Genomic DNA, 19,858 nt, shown 5'->3' with positions numbered 1-19,858 from the left:
AAAGCAGCTTCTCATCCTCACAAGGCCTCAATCTATATTTTCTGGCCACATTTCCTGCTGAGGGTTATTATGTGTTTAAGAAATGACGTAATTGTTAACCATAGTCAGACACATAATTAGGAAGGCCCCTCTATAATCAGACACCCCTATGGTTTCGACATGTCCTTGTTCCCTGTTAATCACACCCATCATGGAAAATTGAGGCTCACTGGCTAGGGAACCTTCCACATATCTTCCGGGGCACCTTATATAGAGCTAGGTTCTAATAAATGTTTATAACACCCTTGGCCCCGTGGGAAGCACTTTATCGATCTCCAGTCTATAAGGGAAGACCTTCACTTTAATGTTTGGATACAAAGCTGAAGTTCAGCAACTTTATGTCCTCTTTTATAACACATGAGATAAAAGCAAATAAGTAAAGTTGAAACTTCATTCAGAAATAGAAATTCTTAGGGCGCCTGGGTGGTTCAGTCAGTCAAGCGTCCAACTCTTGATTTTGGCTCAGGTCATGATCTCAGGATTGTGAGATTGAGCCCTGCTTTGGGCTCCACATTGGACATGGAGTCTGCTTAAGATTCTTTTTCTCCCTCTCCCTCTGCCCCTCTCCACCCCCTGCTCATGCTCACTCGCTCGCTCGCTCTCTAAACAAAAAAAAAAAAAAAAAGGAAAAAATATTCTTAAGAAGGGATCCTTTAAACAAAGAAATATAATTTGCAGTACACTGGCTTCCTGAGCAACAGAACTAACTCACTAAAGAATACAGAATTTACCACTTTCAGCCAACAAGAAATCATACTTTCATCCACATGTTTATTTTTTTGACCATCCCCTTAAGAAACTAATCCCAAATAAAACAGTGAAATAGGGTAATATTTTTTCTTCAGGGTGCTACGTTTTTACTAAAGCCCTGGCTATTACTTATTCTTATCTTTCTGTCCATCCTAGTCCCTAACAAAACTTATTTTTTCCTGTGTCCTGATTTCTCTCAGCAACATATCACACATGGCCAAGAAAATTCCTAACTAGTCCTTTACGTTCTAAGTCATCTTTCAACTCTTTTGAGAATTTTCTATTATTCCTCCAGAAATGTAATTATCTTTCCCACCTCAATAGTTGTACCACTTTTGTTTCACATCATTTCAAGTTTTATCATAGTTGTCAATTTAGCTCCTCCCCTTCCATAATAAATATATAGACACCTAGGGAAGGAACTATGTTTAATTTTTTTTTTTAAGTTTTCCCTCACAGTTCTTAGGAAGACAGTTTGTTGTCTACATGGTTCACTGAAAGAATGAATAATGTGGATGGTTGTGTTTGCCTGCTTCCTCAGATTCCATTTCTGCCTTCCTCAAAACCCATCATTTCCATTTCAGGATCTATGTCATTCTGAAGAAGTTGACTCCATGTCTCAACTCCAAAGATGGGACTCTAATCTTAGGCTAAGGTAAACTGAGCAGAACATTTCATTCCCTAATTCACACCTAATCACAATTATTGGTTCAAGATGGATATATGATTCAGGATGGTCCAGCTGCAAAGAATTTCAGGACTCTTTCTCTTCTTTTTTTATTTACTTTTTTTGTTTGTTTAAAGGTTTAATTTTTTTTTTTACATTATTTGGGTTTTTTTAAGATCTATTTATTTGAGAGAGAGAGAGAGAGAGCGTGGAGGGGCAAAGGGAGAGAGAGAGAAGCAGACTCCTAGCTGAGCACAGAGCTGGACACGGGGCTTGATCCCACAACCCTGAGATCATGACCTGAGCCAAAATTAAGAGTTGGTTGCTTAATCACCTGAGCCACACAGGCACCCCAAGAATTTCTGGACTCTTTCTGGGAATGCTGGGCAAAGGCACGTTCTCTTGCTTTAGAGAGTGGAGTGTGTATATTTGAGACTTAAAAGTGCTGCAGTTAACATACAGTAAGTTCATGATGTTGATACTGATACTGATACAACAGACAAGTTTAGGTATCTAGTATAGGAAATATGTTCTCATATAGGAGGAAATATCCCAGATTTTGAACCCATCAATGTCTGATAACAACAACACAAAAGTTAGAGTTTTCTTCAGTTTGCATTAATAAAAATGCCATTATTTCCTCATCTGTAATATGGGACCAATAAAGAGATAAATTATGTAGGGCACCCAGCATGGAGCTAGACAGTGTGCAGCTACTGCATAAATCTCAGTTTCTCATTCTTTTCCTCGCCATCTAGAAGTCTTTTTAAAAAACAAACCCCAAAACCAGAAATATATCAATAATGAAAAATTCTTGTAATAACATGTTTTGAAGAACTTGGGATGAGATAAATAATGCTCAGGAAAGAAACTTCATCTTCCAGCTTTCATGAGGGTAAAACTAACCCAAATCAGGACTCACTGAGTTTTGCGAAACTCCTAAGGAAGGCTTGAGACAGAGATCAATGGCAAGCCATTGCAAATAAGGTAACAGCTTACATCCTGTTTCTACACATCAGAGTAACAAACCATGGTGCAACAGTGCTTGCTACAAAAATGGCAGATCAAAACACAAAGGAAAGTAAATTCTTGATTCCTTAGACCAGATCTGTACATTAAAAGATGTTCATTGGAAATTGATTTATTTCAGTTTATTTGGATAAATTCAAGGTTGTTTGGTTTCTTTTTGGATTATTCCAGAAATTGAATTGTTTAAGAAGTTATGTAACCAGCAATTAGTTACCAAGACTTCCAAGTTATTGAAGAATCCTGTTATAAACCTAACACTCTAGAACCTAGTCGACTATAAGACTGAATAGTAACTCTCTTCTAACAAGATATTTTAAATTATTTTATTGTAATGCAAGGAATACTCTATTATTCCCAAATTCTTCTAGAGCCTTATAGGAAAATACAGTCCTTTGGAGTCAAGTTAACTGGCTAGTTCTATTACCAAAAATGCACACAGTCATTCTTTCAATTACTGGGATTAAATGTAGTAATTTAAGTGATGTAAGAGAAAAATAGCCTGAGCCTAGGTCCTAGCTCTGCCACTTATTAACTGTGTAAATCTCTTTAGTTCAAAGTATTAGCCCTCTCAGCTTTATAGAGGACAATAATACATGCCCTGCCATACCCATGGGCTCTCAAGAGAATAGAAAGGGTCCCGACCAACATTTGCCAACAAAACACCTGGCATAAAACCTATCCCTCAGTGTATCTCAGAGGAAAATCTAGAAGCCCAGGTTTGGGGGTAGGTGGTAGGTCGTGGGGAGGGGGGATGAAACAAAAGTCATGCAGAAAACAATAGGAAAACCATTGGCTTTGCTGAATACAACCATATTTGAATTCTGATACTATTACCAATTTGATCTTTAAGCAATTTATTTAATCTCCCTGGGTTCAGTTCCCCCATTTGTATAATGGAAATTATACTATCGATATATATATCACTATTGCAGAATTGTTAAGTGAGACAACAAAGAGATATAAAGGGCCCAGTATAGAGTCTTGCATTAAGAACTTGTTAATGAAGGGTCGCTGAAATTACACAGGATATTCAAGTACAGAAATAAAGTTTCAGTCATGTAAATATATAACTAATGGGTACTTTGAGCCATGAATTGGAGGTTATTTAGCAGCAAGACAGCATGTATTGAAGATGGCATGTACTTAGAGTGATGGAGCAGTTGAAGCTATAGAGTTGGGAACTTCTATTAACTAAGAAGGCTCTACACAGACAAATGTAACATTGGCACCATGTGGAATACAGAAAAAGAATTTAAAGAATCTAAACAGCTAAAGAGGAGGAGAAATCTAAACAAGAGATACGCCTTGGATACATTGGCTGACGTATTTTTTGACAGCTTACCATAAGAAAGCATTATAGATTAGCATCAGAATCTAATGGTATTTTATCTGAATTTCTTATATGTAATAATATTTAATTTAATTGATAACACACTATATATATATTTGTGGCAGGGGCATTATTTGGGAGAGGAAGAAATCAAACCGGAGCAGCCGTAAGTCAAGTGGTAGCTGAGTGTAGCTGGGTAATGGGTACATGGGGGTTCATTGCTCCTGCTGTGCTGTGTATTTCAATTTTTCTATAATGGCATTTTTAGTTGCTAATCTGAAAAGAAAATAATAAAGACAGAAAACATCCCCCCCCCAAGACAAACAATGAAAGATAGATATACTTGCATTTTCTATTATGAAGGGTGAATGTGGTTAAATTCAGTGCCTCCAAAGGACACATTGCCAGTGGGGGTCCCTCCAGATCACCAAGTGCTCTCACTTTCTGTACTTAGAACCCATCCTTGTTTTATCCTCTGCAGAGAGGGCTTTGTGAACAGAGAATCCATGCTGTGAAACAAGTGTTGAGCAAATGTTCTTGCGCACAGCAGGCACTCAACATGTTCACTCAATAAGAAATACCTCAAGTAGAAGAAAGAGAGGCCAGTTGACAAACAACAGACACATTTGAGTCCCTGCTGCTGTGCTCCCTGCTCTCACATTCAATCCCCAGGCCTCCCTCACCCTTAGCCCTTAGGTATTTACCACACCCACTGGGAGTTACTTGGGGTGATCTGATCTTTACCATTGGTGTTGGCAGAAACATCTAGTTGGTTTTCTTTAAGATTTTATTTATTGATTTGAGAGAAAGAGAGAGAGAGTGAGTGAGAGAGAGCACAAGCAGGGTGAAGGGCAGCGGGAGAAGCAGACTCCCCGCTGAGCAGGGAGCCCGATGTGGGGCTTAATCCCGGGATTCCAAGGATCATGACCTGAGCCAAAGGTAGACACTTAACCGACTGAGCCACCCAGGCGCCCAGAAATATTTAGTTTAAGACTGCTCTTTACAGATACTTCTTTTATCTCTGCCCTTAAAAAATTGTGTTCACAAAGTAAAGTGACCTGCCGTCAATGGTTTTCAAATAAATGAAAATTAAAATGGTAAGATCTTCTTCATCTATAAAATTAGTGAAGTAAAATATCATGACAGTCATCAGTACTGGCAAAGATGAGGTGCCACTGTTCATTAGAGTTGAAATCAGCCCCACATTTCCAGAAGTCAATTTGGCAATCAATGGCTAGGTCACAAATGGTAACCATGCTCTTTGAGGCAGTAATCCCTCTTCTAGGAATTATTAAGGTATTATTAATAATACCAGCAATATGTCCAAAGTGTACAGAGTAGATGCAAAGAGACTGTTAATGGTAAGTTAATTATGCTACATGCATATAATGTATTAAGCCTCTGAAATGATGCTTAAATAAAATAAAAAATTCATGTGATAAAGAAGAGAGGACTGTTTATACACTGATCTCTCCATAATCTGAATATATGTACTTACTGAAAATGACTATATCAAATATTTAAGAGTAGTTGGTTTGGGCAGTTAGATTATGGATGATTTTCTTCCTGTATACTTTTTCAGTGGTTTTTATAAAAAATTTTTATAGTAATAAGAAAACTTCATAATTGTAAAAATTTTTAAACATTAGTTTTAATATTTCTTCATCATGCCGAATTTCTCTATACTTAATTGCCTGATGTTAATGACTTTTATGACAGAAACAAAAGAAAGCCATAGATACACTCAGGTTCGGTGCTATCGCTTGTGCATTTAATGTAGTTTTCCTTGGCTCAGTTAAAAATCTAGTTTAGAAGAACTCCAACTCAAGGTCATTTGGATGATAAATGAGATACTATATCAAAAGAATCTTTAGGGGCGCCTGGGTGGCACAGCGGTTAAGCGTCTGCCTTCGGCTCAGGGCGTGATCCCAGCGTTATGGGATCGAGCCCCACATCAGGCTCTTCCACTATGAGCCTGCTTCTTCCTCTCCCACTCCCCCTGTTTGTGTTCCCTCTCGCTGGCTGTCTCTATCTCTGTCGAATAAATAAATAAATAAAATCTTTAAAAAAAAAAAATCTTTATAAGCCTTTAAGTTCTGACAGGATCAGAGACTAGATTCAGATTCAATCATTTTTCCTCATCATGCTTCACTATGGCCACTTACAAAATTACATCCTTAAATCTGGTGGACTGCTATGGTGGTTTAAATAAGCTACCTCCCAGATCCAAACCCTCTTAGAGGTTACATACTATCTAAGAGGTCATACACACTCCAATGTTCTTTTTCACTTTAGGACATTTCTTTCACATCCAGACACTTCCATCACCATAGAATTCATACTCTGCTTTGCAAGGCAGTCTGTAGCATTGTAAGACAAAAATAATTGCTGGGAAGTTCTTTATTATATTGTACAAAAGTTTACCTCCCTATAACAACCCCATCATAGTTATAGTTCAGTTCTTGGGAGCTTTACAATGTCACTGTTTTTTTCCCTTCTAAATGATATTTCTTCATCAACTGAATATTCCTGTCTTTTCTCTTTTCTGTCAACTTCTGTCTATACCCTTCTGTACTTACTTCAGGCAAGTCAGTAAGATTACCAGCATATTGTAAAATTATAAGCTTTGGCACTGGAGTCCTGCCTTTATCATTTACTAGCTGGGCCGTCTTGGGCAAGTACTTCATTTTCCTCATCTGTAAATTGAATTATTATAATGTTGCATATTTCATAAAGTTGTACTGTTTCACTTGCATGCAGATAATCTACATAGAACCCATCAACAGGACTTGGTATAGAGATGGCACTCTATAAATGTTCATCATGAATGAGGGTGATAAAGATGGTATGGTTTATTTTCTCATATGGCCAGACTGTCTGGACACTCTGGTTAATCAATATCCTTCTTCAGTTATAATGCCGCAACTGGAGAAATAAGCTTGTATAGTCAGGAAAACTCAGATTTGGTGGGATGTGTACCACTTGATCTGGATATTAGCTATTTGAAACTGAACAAGTTACTTTATTCCTCTAAGCTTTTATCTCCTCATCTATCAAATAGGAATGATAAGATTATCTGCCTTGCAAGTTTGTTGTGAAAATTTAGGAATGATACTACACCAAGGTACTAAATATGTGCAAATCATGGTTCTAAGGACTATATTTAAACACACTTAGTGTGATCATCTTGGCAAGCAGTAAACATTCAATATTATGATGACAGGAGAAGATCTGGGAGGTTCAGAGTGTAGCTGTCTGCCTCTAGGGTGATATTTTTGCCCTGGGCTCAGAGTCTGAGGTTACTCCGCCCCTGAGAAACCCCACACATATCTAACCACAGTTCTGCCTGGCTCCACTGCCAGATACTTTAACAGGAAGGAGATAAAGGGAAGAAAAAGAGAAGAAGCTTGGGGAAGCACAGGGGAGAAAGAGGAAGAGGGAGAGACTGTGGGAGTGAGAGAGAAGTAGGGAACACAGCAGGTGGGTGGTTGCTCTCAGAAAGAGGGAACAGGAGAAGTGCCACTAACACGAGAAGGGGCATCTCTTATTTTCCTTCATCCATGCCCAGTTTTTTTGCAAGAGTTTATGGTCAATCATTATGATTCACGTGAAAAATTTAAAAAAGAACCCTACACAATCCAAACCGTCACTTGCTTTTAAAAAGGTAATGGCATGAAGAACAAAGAATATGAGCTTTGGTATCAGACACACTTTCCTTTTTTTTTTTTTTTAATAGTTGCATTTTCATGGTACTCATCATTAAACCTTCTATTTGAATATCAGATTCAAAGTGTTCCCTTTAATTCATTGACTTAGATTCTTCTTTTGCCCTTTGTTCGTGAATTCTTTAGCCCTGCCAGAAACGTTAGGGCCCTGTAGGGGAGCGAAGATATTCCCACTTCCTCTTGGTACTTACAGGAGTCTGGAGGATCAAGAAAAATTGTCTCCACTGGGAGAGTTGAACCTCGAGCCTTCTTGAATCTGGATAAATGTTTTAAGAAATATTTTGATGTTCAGAGTCACTGATAGGCCTGAGCCCCCCTCTGCTCTGAGTTTTGGAAGTTTACCCTTCCTAGTCCGTGACTCTCAGCACCATTTCCCCCCTTCTCTGCATCCCCTAGACTTCCTGGCCAGAGTTTAGAGTTAGATGCTACTAATAATAAGGGGTGTCCCTGTGGCAGTTTGCAGGTGAAACTAAAGAGAAGCCATCACCTTTCCTTTGTAAACAGGATGCAGGCCCAAGGGCTTCTGGAGAGAGCAGATAAGCCATTCTGGAGGAGGGCCTCAGGCTTCCACTGAATCACCCTCCTTGGAGCATAAGCAGCTGTAGTTTTCAATGGCAATTTTCTGAGATGCCAATTCCTATGCTATTTATTTTCTGAAGTTTCCAGAAAAAAAAAAAAAAATACAGCACCTGCCCCTAATCTTTCCTCTCTCAGCCCTCCCAATGGTGTTGCAGCGTCTGATACTCTACATCCAGTCCTTCCCTGTTTGGAACAATGGGAGTGGTTTCAGGTTTTGTTTCATGGTACTCTTGTTAATGCCAGCTACACAATAGAATTGCCTGGAAAGCTTTTGGAAAACATTGATGCATGGCTCCCACTCTGGAGAGGGGCCTAGGCATCCATATTTTTAAAATGCTCTCCAAATATTTCCGGTGGGCATGCAAAGATTAAAAGCCATTGTCTCAATCTCAAATTGATTTCTCAATCTCAGGCTTTGGTTTCTTTTTTGTCAGACTCTCATTTCTTAATAATTTCAAATCAACTTTATCAAGTCATAGAACTTGCTCTATCCCTTCCCTCAACATGTTTTCCCAACACATTGATGAGAAGCAATTTTCAAAGTGGCCTAGGGTTAGTTGGTGTTTTACAGAAGGTACCTGGCAGAAGCAACTCTCAATGCAAATTTAAAAATATAAAGAAATAAAAGAATATATTAAAAGTAAATGATTAAAAAGATTGACCAGGCAGTTTGAAAAATAACCAAAAATGTACTTTTGAAAATGAAAAATACGCCGCATCTCAAAGGACATATTAGACAAAGAAAATAAAAACTGGTGAACCATATAATAGATACAAAAAAATTCCTCAGAATGCAGCACAGAAAGAGAAATATTAAGAGCAAACACACTGTCTACCTTTCTTAGCACTTTACCTATCATTTCTCTTGTAATCTTTACAATAATCCCATAAAGCAGATACGGTCGCCTCCGTGTTTTAGAGATGAGGAAACTGAGGAATAGGAAGGTTAATTAACTTGCACAAATTTACATACCTAACAAGAGAGCCGTTATATTCAAACCAGAGATCCTGGCCTCAGTTTTGTTACTCAGCAACTATGTTATGTTCTTATCAAGAACATTGAAATCACAAAAAACAAGTGACGTGGAGGCTAAATTTGTTCTAGAACAGAAGATAAAGCAAAGTAAAGGCAGTTTTTTGAGAGATAATGGCTGAGAATTTTCCAGAACTGATGAAAATAAGCAATCATCAGGTTCAATAAGTTCAAAAAATCTTAAGCAGGATGAAGAAAAAAAAAATCCATATTTAGACACAACAAAGTGAAATGCAGAATACTAAGGAAAAGGAGCTGCTGATGTTAAAGGCAGCCCATTAGAGAAGGCAGAGCACCTAAAAAGAAAATACTTTAGAGAGACAAGTGGCTTCTTATAAGCAGCAGCGGTGGCCAGAATACAGTGGGATATTATCTTAAAAACAATGAGTAAAAATAACTATTGATGTACGAAGTATACCCAGCAAAATTATCTTCCAAGAATACGGGCAAAATGAAGACTTTTGTACAAATAAAAATCGAAAGAGTGTAACACCAACTTATCTTTACTAAGAGAACATGTAGAAGATATATTTAAGGAAGAAAGAAAGTTACACAAGAAGGACAATCTAAGTTACAAAGGAAAAAAAAATGCTAATCAAAGAAACTGTAAATATGTGGGTAAATTTAATAGATTTTGTATAAAACAACAATATTAATATCTAATTTATTGGGTTAAAATACAAGACAAAACTAAAATACTGGGCAAAAATACCATATAACTTGGGAGGGGGTTTTCTGTCACTGTGTTCTAGAATCTGTGTATTGTTTGAGAGGAAAGTAAGACACTGTTTAACTTTAGGGCTCTTGAACTAATATGGAAGTTCATATTTCTTTGAAAGTTCTAAAAGAAAAAAAATAGAATGTATATTTTCCCTCTATCAAATAAATAAATAAAATCTTTTAAAAGGGGAGGGGCGTGCCTGGGTGGCTCAGTCAGTTAAGCGTCTGCCTTTGGCTCCGGTCATGATACCAGGGTCCAGAGATTGAGCCGCTCATCTGGCTCTCCGCTCAGCAGGGAGCTTGCTTCTCCCTCTCCCTCTGCCTGCTGCTCTGCCTACTTGTGCTCTTGCTCTCTCTCTCTTTATCAAATAAATAAATAAAATCTTAAAAAAAAAAAAAAAAAAAGAACGTACATCTTCCAAACTAGTAAAGAGGAAAATTAAATGAAGAAAAAGCAAGTTCATTTGATTAAAAAGAAAAGAGAACAAGGAAGGAAATAAAGAGGGAAGGAAGGGAAAAATGAGACCTACAAAAGGTACACAAATAGCAACAAATTGAAGGGTAGGAATAGATGCACATTTCAGTAATAATTTTTTTAAGTGGACCTAACTCTCTAGTTAAAAAAGATTATCAGACTTTCTGTCTAAAAATCCATTAGAAGCCCATTATTTAGGACACACATTAAATAAAAGAACCTAGAAAGTTTGAAAGGAAAAAGTGATAAAAAGCTACTCCCCGGCAAACACAAACCAAAAAAAATAAATAAAAAGGGAGAAAAGAAAGGAAGGAATTGATATGTCTATACCTCCATGATTACAAAACAGGCCTGAAGTTCTATATAATGAATGCTATAATAGAAATAGGTGCAGTTTAGGGGTGCCTAGGTGCCTCAGTTGGTTAAGCATCTGACTCTTGATCTCAGTTCAGGTCTTGATCTTGGGGTGGTGAGTTCAAGCCCCACTGGCTGTGGAGCCTACTTAAAAAAAAAAAAAAAAGAATAAGAAGAGAAATAGGTACAGTCTATTGTGAGGGAAAAGGGAGCAGCACCTAAGTCTTCTCAGGGAAGTTAGGGGAAGAATTGAAAGAATTTTTTTTTTTAAGATTTTATTTGTTTATCTGGGGGGGGAGAGAATTTAAAGGAAGAAAAGGAAATAAACATTTGGCCAATGTTTGTTGAGCAGCTGCCTATTCGTGGCCCTAACCTAGGGGATTTATTTGCATTCTCTCCTTGTAATCCTTTGACAGCTCTCTACAATAAGAATTATTACCTCCTGGTCAAGTAGGTTGCCTAGGCAAGGCTCATGCGTGGCTAAGCAGGGAACTGAATTCAATTCTATCAAACCAGTGAAGTCACCATGTGAAAACTGAGGTGTAAGTATTCGTACGTAGAATTGACAGAAAAAATGGAAGATACCCAGTTGATTTGAAATCCAGATAAACAACAAATAATTATTTTTGTACAAGTATCCCATGCAATATTTGGGACATACTTATACTAAAAAAAAGTATTTACCACTTATCCAAAATTCAAATTTAACTGGGAGTCCTCTATTTTTGTTTTCTAAATCTGGCAACTCTAGGCAGAGGTGAAATGAAAGGGAAGACAGAAGTGTGCTGAGAAATAATGGTGCTTAGCAAAGTCCCCCTCGTGTCATGAAGCGAGATTCCCCTTCTTTCCTCCTGTGACAACCCACTTAAATGTATGAAAAAATATTTATGGACTACTATTTTCTTAATTGTTATTTAAGGGGGGGGTTTAACCTGAGCTTATGGATGAGGAAGAACATAGGCTGGATTCTTCTAAATAAAAGAATATTATCTAGTGGGCTATATCCATAGAAATATGTAGGAGCTGGGTATAACTTAATATATAAATATTATGTATTAATTTGCATGAAAATATCATTGTGTGATATTCAATTTTAAATTCAGTCATATAAATACTCATGTGCCAGTTACCCATACACACTTGTTTAACATTTCTGCACATTTGGGGAATGGGAGATTCTAATTGAAAATTCCTTTTAACCAAGAGCAGCGGCATAGCGTGTAGTTGGAGAGGTTCAGAGTTGAACATCTCTCTCAATGTGCCCCACCCCGTCCTTCTACCCTCGAGCCACAGATGGCCACAGTCCAATACAGTGGTGATAGGTGATCTTTGCTCTCAGCTGGCACACGATGTTATGCATTGCTAAAAGAGGAATCTATAAAAAGGGAATTGGGTGCTGAGGCTGGATAATACAATGTTCTTCTGATGCTTTGGTACTGAATTCCAGTTTCCACATTTACTCCCAAATCCTAACTTTTCAAAAATCAAACTGTAACAAAATGCCCTTTGCCCTAAGTTTATTCTGATCATATACTCTTTCTTTGAAGATTCAGAGGTTAATGCAAGGGTCTTTTTATGCTCTCGAGCCACCAATTCAATAATTTATTAAAATTGAGACATAGGGCCCCTTCTGGAAAAAAAAAATGAGGCATAGGGTATAATGAAACAAATCTAAGGCTTAACACCAGCCCTACCGTAGTGTAGATAACTGAGGACAAGTATTCAACCTCTGAGCTTTAGTTTAGCTAGCAAGAGTTTTCCAGTAAGGGACAAGGAAAGGAAGCACAGAATAATTGTTAGGTAGGCCCTTTGGCCTCTTGAGAGGCAGTTCCCACTATACAGGATCACAGAAGCAGATCATGTGAGGCACCATCCTGATTCTGTCATGCTCAGAAATTGGTAGTTTGTTTAAAATATTTTTGGCAGTTTTTCTAGGCTCCAGACTGTGAGAAATAAATTTCAATGGTTTATTTAAAAAATGAAATAAAAGATAGTATAATTTTTTGGAAGTTTTATTAAAATAAACCACCACAAATTTATATTTACACATATTTAACTATTATATATATTTACAGTTTTTTAATTAACAATTTACAAGTATTTTTTAAAGATTTATTTGAGAGAGAGAGAGCAAGCTGCACACGTGCACGAGTAGGGAAAGGGGCAAAGGGAGAGGGAGAGAATCTCAAGCAGACTCCCCACCCAGTGCGGAGCCCAAAGTGGGGCTTGATCCCACGACTCATGAAATCATGACCCGAGCCAAAATCTCAAGTGGGATACTTCACCCAGTGAGCCACCCAGGTGCCCCCTACAATTTTACATACTTAATTTGATTATTCAAACTATAAAATAGATTTTTTAAAAATCCAAGTTGATTTGGGATTTCTGGCTGCTCATAATCTAGGTCAAGGGTTTACAAACTACAGTTTAACTCCAAATTCTTCCTACCAGCTCATTTTATAAGTAAAGTTTTATTAAAACACAGCTACATGCATATGTTCATGTATGATCTATGGCTGCTTTACCACTACAAGGACAGCCGAGTGATCATGGAAGGGACCATATGACCTGCAAAACAAAAATATTGACTATGATTTTTTTACAAAGAATTTTTTTTTGCCGGTCTCTGATTATAAATCAAAGGATTTTTTTTCTTTTATAAGTAAAGTTAAAAGCAATTTATTTATTTATTTAGATTTTATTTTTTTAAGTAAACTCTACACCCAGTGTGGGGCTCAAACCCACAACCCCAAGATCAAGAGTCACACACTCCACCAACTGACCCAGCCAGGCAGCCCAAAAGCAATTTATTTAGAGTGATGGGCAAGAATTTATTCATGGGTTCCAATGATGCCAACAAGGCAACAGATTACCAGACTGGATGGAAGCTTTTGTGGTTAGAGGTCAGCTAGATCTGGCTTCTAGCCCCACCTTATATAGATGATACACTGTGAGATTGAGAGGATTAAAGCTTAGCGTAATGTTGGACATAGTAAGTGTCAATAAATGTTCAATCTCTTTAAACAAATATTAAAATAAGTATCAGCTTTTCCCCTATACTCTCTTTCATTTCAGAAGTGAGAGAGAGTAAAGGGGAGCAGTCAGGTGTGGTCACCCTGATAAACTGAGACAATAAAAGTCCCCTTTGTAATTTTGTCTAAGCACAGACAAAAACAAGGTCACTGAGCCACACATGAAGCACCAAACATCCCCTTTTTTAGTTGAAATTAATGACTGCTATTTCTTCACTAAAATATAAAATTGCCTCTGCTTTCTGACAGTGTCCAGTATGGAACAACCCCCTACTTTCTTAGATGCCCCTTCCCCCACCAAAAGACTACACCAAAGCCCAAATCCTATAATAGATTGTTTCTAACACCATCTTACTGAGTTACCCCATGGTTCCCCATAGTGTGTGTTCTCCCTCCCTGCAATGAGTAATAAACCAGAGTTATTCAACTACAGGCATCCCTGTGGTCTTTGACTGAATGCCATTGACAGATGGGACAGTGAGATGGGAATAGTTTTAGTTTGTTTTATTATAAGAATGATAAATTCTACAGTGGCAGTAGGAGGGAAGAAGGGTGATAATTATTGAATAATACTGTGTCCTGGGCATTTTTCACTTGTTAATACTTTTGACCCTTATTATTCTCATTTGAGTTAGATGTGATCTCTTTTATTGACACAAAAGCTGAGGCTTATTAGAGTTGACCAAGGAGTGGGGCATGGCAGATGTGTTTGTCACTTAGAAGCATGCAGGGGCTGAGAGGCTCATGACTTTTTATTTTTATTTTTATTTTATTTTATTTTATTTTATTTTTTAAAGATTTTATTTATTTATTTGACAGAGAGAGGCAGCGAGAGAGGGAACACAAGCAGGGGGAGTGGGAGAGGGAGAAGCAGGCTTCCTGCGGAGCAGGGAGCCCCATGCAGGGCTGGATTCCAGAATGCCAGGATAATGACCTGAGCCTAAGGCAGACACTTAACGACTGAGCCACCCAGGCGCCCCAGGCTCATTACTTTTTATAAAGAAAGCCTAGCTAAAAGGAATTAAGTTACGTCTCCCCCTGCCATAGCTTCTCTTGTATGTATAGAACAGTGCTGGGCACCCGGGCCAGGATGCAGAGATCGTCTCTCTGAATATTTTAGAAACTTCTCTATTCCTCCTTCTCGGGAGGCACAAGCTCTTGGAGCAGCTGTTAGTTATGTCCTTGCTATTAGCACTTAAAATAGAAGATTACGGGGCGCCAGGGTGTTTCCATGGGTTAAGCGTCCCACTTATGATTTCAGCTCAGGTCATAATCTCATTTGTTGTGAGATCGAGCCCCATTGGACTCCGTGCTCAGCAGAGAGTCTGCTTGAGATTCTCTCCCTCTGCCCCTCCCCCTACTCTGCACGCGTGCTCCCTCTCACTTCAATCAATCAATCAATCAATCATCAATCAATCAATCTTTTTTAAAAATAGAAGGTTAGGAACCCTAACCCTAACCACACAAGGAACTCATTCAAACTACTGCTTCCCCATCTCAGACCACTGGATCAGAATTTATGGGGAGACTTTGAAATTGGTGTTCTTAACAAGTTGATCAGGTAATTCTGACACAGACCACTTTTAGAATCACCGCCTTAATGTAACTGACTGTCACATTCCTTGTTAGTCCTCCAAATTTCACACATCAAGTCTCAGTTGAGAGTCCCAACCTTCTGACCTCTCCATCTTCCCTGACCTTCCTACTCACTAAATTACCCCAGCGCTCAGAGTCCACACCATCCAAGTCATGCCTGAGTATGGAGGCTGCTGGGGAAAACTCAGAACTGGAAAACAAAATGCACTTTCCTGACCAGCAACAGTGTCCGGGTGACCTTGATCTTTGATTCTGTCATTAGCAGTGTAAAGGAAAAATGATCTAAACCGAGCCTGGAATAGAATTTTTTGTGTAATCCACTTCAGTCTGTTCTTCTGGGAAGCAATTAGGATTCTTGATAAAAGGCTTTCCGTTTTTTCTAATAAGCCTTAATAGTATTAAGACCTGGTATAGAAAACTAGCTACCTACACATCATTCGGCTAATGATTTTTACTCAACATTATTTTTCTTTTTATGCAATTAATCTAACCATCTTTTTTTCTGTAAATGTCTGCCAAGAGCAACATCTTAGTATTGGCCTGTTTCAGATCTTTTTCTGTGAAGATAATTTGGCATTAAACTTTCAAGTTCTTTTAATTAAATTTTCTGAAAAAATTTAATAGTAAAGATTATTGTACCTACCTCCCACTTATAAGCCATTAAGAAATTTGACAAATATAGATTCTCATAATGACATGAACTTTGCATTTGTTTTACATGGATAAATTGTATCTTTCCAAATGTATTAATGTCTCCTAGATAGAAGGGGTCATAAACACCTTTGAGTATTTCTACATGTCTCTCTACCTGTAATATTATAAAGAGTGAAATAGGTATAATAATGCCTATTTTACTCTTAACATTTTTCCCCCTAAAAACAATTAAGAGAACCTAAAAAGTTTTGTGTGATATTTATTTCATGAGAAGAGATTTGAAACAGGCCAATTTAACAATTTTGCCTCAGGCTCTAGAACATGTTTTTAGGATATATTGTGTATAAAATGGTGTATGGAGAGAGAGACTGGGGGGCCATTGATGAATGAGGAATTTTTCATTCATCAATCTGCCGAATTTTAAAAATTCTTGCATATCTTATCCAAATCCCATCTAAAGCTTCTCTAAGTTAGGCCCCTGCATAGAGTAAAGTCTATGCTAGATACAGTCACTGCTCTGCAAAGAGATTACAACCTAAGGAAAAGATAAGACCTGCATTAAAATAATCTTAGGCAGTGTGTGATAAATTATAAGAGTGCCATTGTACAGATGTGAAATAATAAGAAATACATACATTTGTCTCTGCCCCCAGTCCCTGACACAGGACTCCCTGACCCCATCTAAATTCCTAAGTGATAGGAGCACTAGGAGCGTCTTCTGTTTCATGGTGGTGATTCTGGGTGGGCTCCCAGATAGCCTCTGGGTGGGGACTGGTCACGAGAAAGACCAAATCCCAGTTAGAAGCTTGGAATTATCAGCCGCGTGCGCCATCTTTGAGAACGGGGAGAGGGGCTGGAAATGGAGTTAGTAATTGTTCATGCCAAATGAGGCAGTCTCCATAATATCCCAAGAGAAGGGGAGTAGGGGCTTTAGAGAGCTTTCAGGTTGGTGAACATATCCACACTGGGGGAGGGGAGGGATGAGAGCTCCAGTGCTCAGGGCCCCCACTCAGACCTTGCTTTATGTATCTCTTCATCTGGCTATTCATTTGTTCCTTTATCATATCCTTTCATAAACTGGTAAACCTTGAGGAAGTGTTTCTGTGAGGTGCTCTAGGAAACTTTGAAGCTTTCATTTCCCTCTGCAACATTGTAATTTTTTCAGTTGTCATCAAGCCTTCAACATAGTTCGCAGGCCAGCAAGCTACAGCCTCTGGACCAGGCACTTGTTTTTGTAAATAAAGTTTTTGACTGATCACAGATATTCGTTTACGTATTACCCGTGGCTGCTTTTGCATGACACCTGTAGAGTTGAGTAGTCGTGACAGAGATTGTACGGCCTCTGAAGCCCAAGATATTTATTATCCAGCCCTTCAAGAAAAAGTTTGCCAAAAAAATTTGTTATGGATTCAAGTTAGTTGTGTTTGAGACGGAACCAGAGGCAGCTTGTCCACTTTCAGGAGTGAAGCCAACCAGAAAGGGTCAGAGGTGATCTGTAGATAGATCCCAGGGCAGCAATCAGATGAAGCACACACACTGCCTTGGGCTTATAAAACATGGAAGCACTGCCCCAAGTGTCCCAGAAATCCTTCGGGAGGGGACTGAGCATCCTGTCATAACTTAAGAAAGACCTTGGATGTTAAACACAATCGCGTTATTTTTTTGAGATCCCATTTATTAAGGTCTTGGGTTTTGGACTATATGTGGACTAACCTCAAACCCTAAGGAGATCCAGGGCTATGACTTTAGCACAACCTCTAAACAGTTGAACAAATGGTGCTATTTAATGCAGCGTGACACTGCACAGGCATGCTCTATAATTACAACCCAAAGTGAAAAGTATGTTGCTATTTTCTTAACAGCATTTTTTTTAAAGATTTTATTTATTTATTTGACAGAGATAGAGACAGCCAGCGAGAGAGGGAACACAAGCAGGGGAAGTGGGAGAGGAAGAAGTAGGCTCACAGCAGAGGAGCCTGACGTGGGGCTCGATCTCATAACGCTGGGATCACGCCCTGAGCCGAAGACAGACGCTTAACCACTGTGCCACCCAGGAGTCCCTCCCTAACAGCTTTTTGAGGGGGAGAGGGAGTGAAGGCAGGGACGGAGGTGGGGTGCACTTTTTTGAATAAGGACATTTCAGGCATAACTCCAGACATGTACAGGACTATGCAGGCTTTTCATTAACACTTCTTAAATTTTTTTAAGTCTTAAGATTTAAATTTCCCCAGAGAAGTGAATGAATCACAAACCAGCTATCATAGCCTGAATTTCTCTTTCAGAAAATGAAATGATTCCTGGATAGAGAAGAGAGGTACATTTGGGTCACAAGTCATTCTCTACCCCATGTAGCTGTGGGGAATCACCAGTGAATGGTACTCAGATTTTGGCACCATCAATTGGCCAGGCAATGGAATTTAGGCTGAACTTCTTTATTAGGAAGCATAGTGATACCCTTAATTCTATTAGATCTGACTTTTGGATTGCCCAAGAAAGCCTACCATTTATGCATAGTATTCCGGGTGGTACAACCTCTTACCTGGCCTCAGCAGGAAGGGCTGAGATGCTGAGCATGCTGCTGTTCCTTGAACAAAACATCACTCTCCCGTCACCCCATCCCATAGACTAGGTTATTGGAACATCTGTAACATGTGAATTAAATTAAACAAACTTCACTCTTTTTTAAAAAGATGACTTAATCCCCAGGAACTGCAATCTTTAGTTGACCAAGTATTTTGAAATCACAGTTGTGTCTAAAGTTGAAAAGAGAAGCAATTTTTGGCCTTGGCAACTGTTCTTAGAGCATTTTGGGTTCTAAGCCTTCAGTATCTATGACACATAATCTGCATGATGGTGTCTTCATCTTTTCGTTCATTCATTCATTCATTCATTCATTCATATATCCATTCCAGAGATGTTGAGCACTTAGTATGTGACAAACATTGTCTCCAAATACAAAGATGAAAAAAAGGAAATCATATTTTTAAGAAAGAGATTTCTGCTTGGGTTAAGTTTGATTATGATTGTCATGACTAATACTATTGTAATCAAAAACAAGATGAGACAATAAGAATATTTGACTAATATTTTGACATAATTCATACTATATTTGAAGACACTTTGCAAAGTAATATCTCAGAAATTTCTGACTAATTACAGATTTTTTTTCTCAAAGTTATTACTTTGAAGGATATCAGCAATTTGTACATATTATAATCTTCTTTAATATATTTTTGACATGTTATTTTGGTCATAATGTGTTAACATCTATTATAGTGTTAGCACAGTGGCTTAGACAGAGTAGACATCCAATAAACATTTCATTGAATTTTAGATTTGGGAAGCGTCTTTAGGAATCAGCCCTGTGGTCCTTGACCTTAATTGGGTTTTGGACCCTTTGAAAATCTGATGAAATATGTGGACCTTTTTTCCCATTAAAAAATAACATAATTACATACATCAGATTTTTGCATACAGTTTTAGGGGATTGGTGGATTACCCTATGTATCATCCATCAACTCCTGCATATTCCATTTTATAATTGATGAAAATCATTCCTAGAATGGGGCTGGAAAATTATGGCCTTGAGGCCAAATATAGCTCATCTCCCATTTTTATTCTGCCTGTGAGCTAAGAATGGCTTTTACATTTTTAAATGGTTTTTTATTACCGTCATATTATCTTCAATTTTGCTTGTTGGCCCGGGAGACCTAAACTATTTACTATCCAGTTCTTTATAGGAAAAATTTGCCAACCCCTGGCCTAGAATGGTTAGAAAATATTTTCTAAATCACACAGCCAATTACTAGAAAAATAGAAGACTAGGATTCATACCATCTGATTCTTCATCTATTGGTCTTCTCATTACTCCTGTT

The 19,858-nt window shown here is 38.2% G+C and overlaps 2 protein-coding genes across 2 annotated transcripts in view; one reads left to right on the top strand and one right to left on the bottom strand.

The window, feature by feature from the left end:
- The window catches only part of ELMO1 (engulfment and cell motility 1), a 690,097-nt gene that overhangs the window by 31,970 nt on the left and 638,269 nt on the right, over positions 1-19,858 (top strand). Inside the window, exon 2 of the mRNA XM_057304123.1 lies at positions 1,374-1,444. The gene's annotated coding sequence lies outside the window, so the exon portion shown is untranslated. The remainder of the gene's footprint in view (positions 1-1,373; positions 1,445-19,858) is intronic.
- Positions 1-19,858, bottom strand: part of GPR141 (G protein-coupled receptor 141) — a 39,953-nt gene that overhangs the window by 19,023 nt on the left and 1,072 nt on the right. The window lies entirely within an intron of this gene.

The sequence above is a fragment of the Ursus arctos genome, unplaced genomic scaffold (genome assembly GCF_023065955.2).
Source record: "Ursus arctos isolate Adak ecotype North America unplaced genomic scaffold, UrsArc2.0 scaffold_3, whole genome shotgun sequence".
Taxonomy (NCBI): domain Eukaryota; kingdom Metazoa; phylum Chordata; class Mammalia; order Carnivora; family Ursidae; genus Ursus; species Ursus arctos.
Note: the sequence above shows the minus strand (reverse complement) of the source record. Positions and strands in the feature narration are given on the sequence as shown.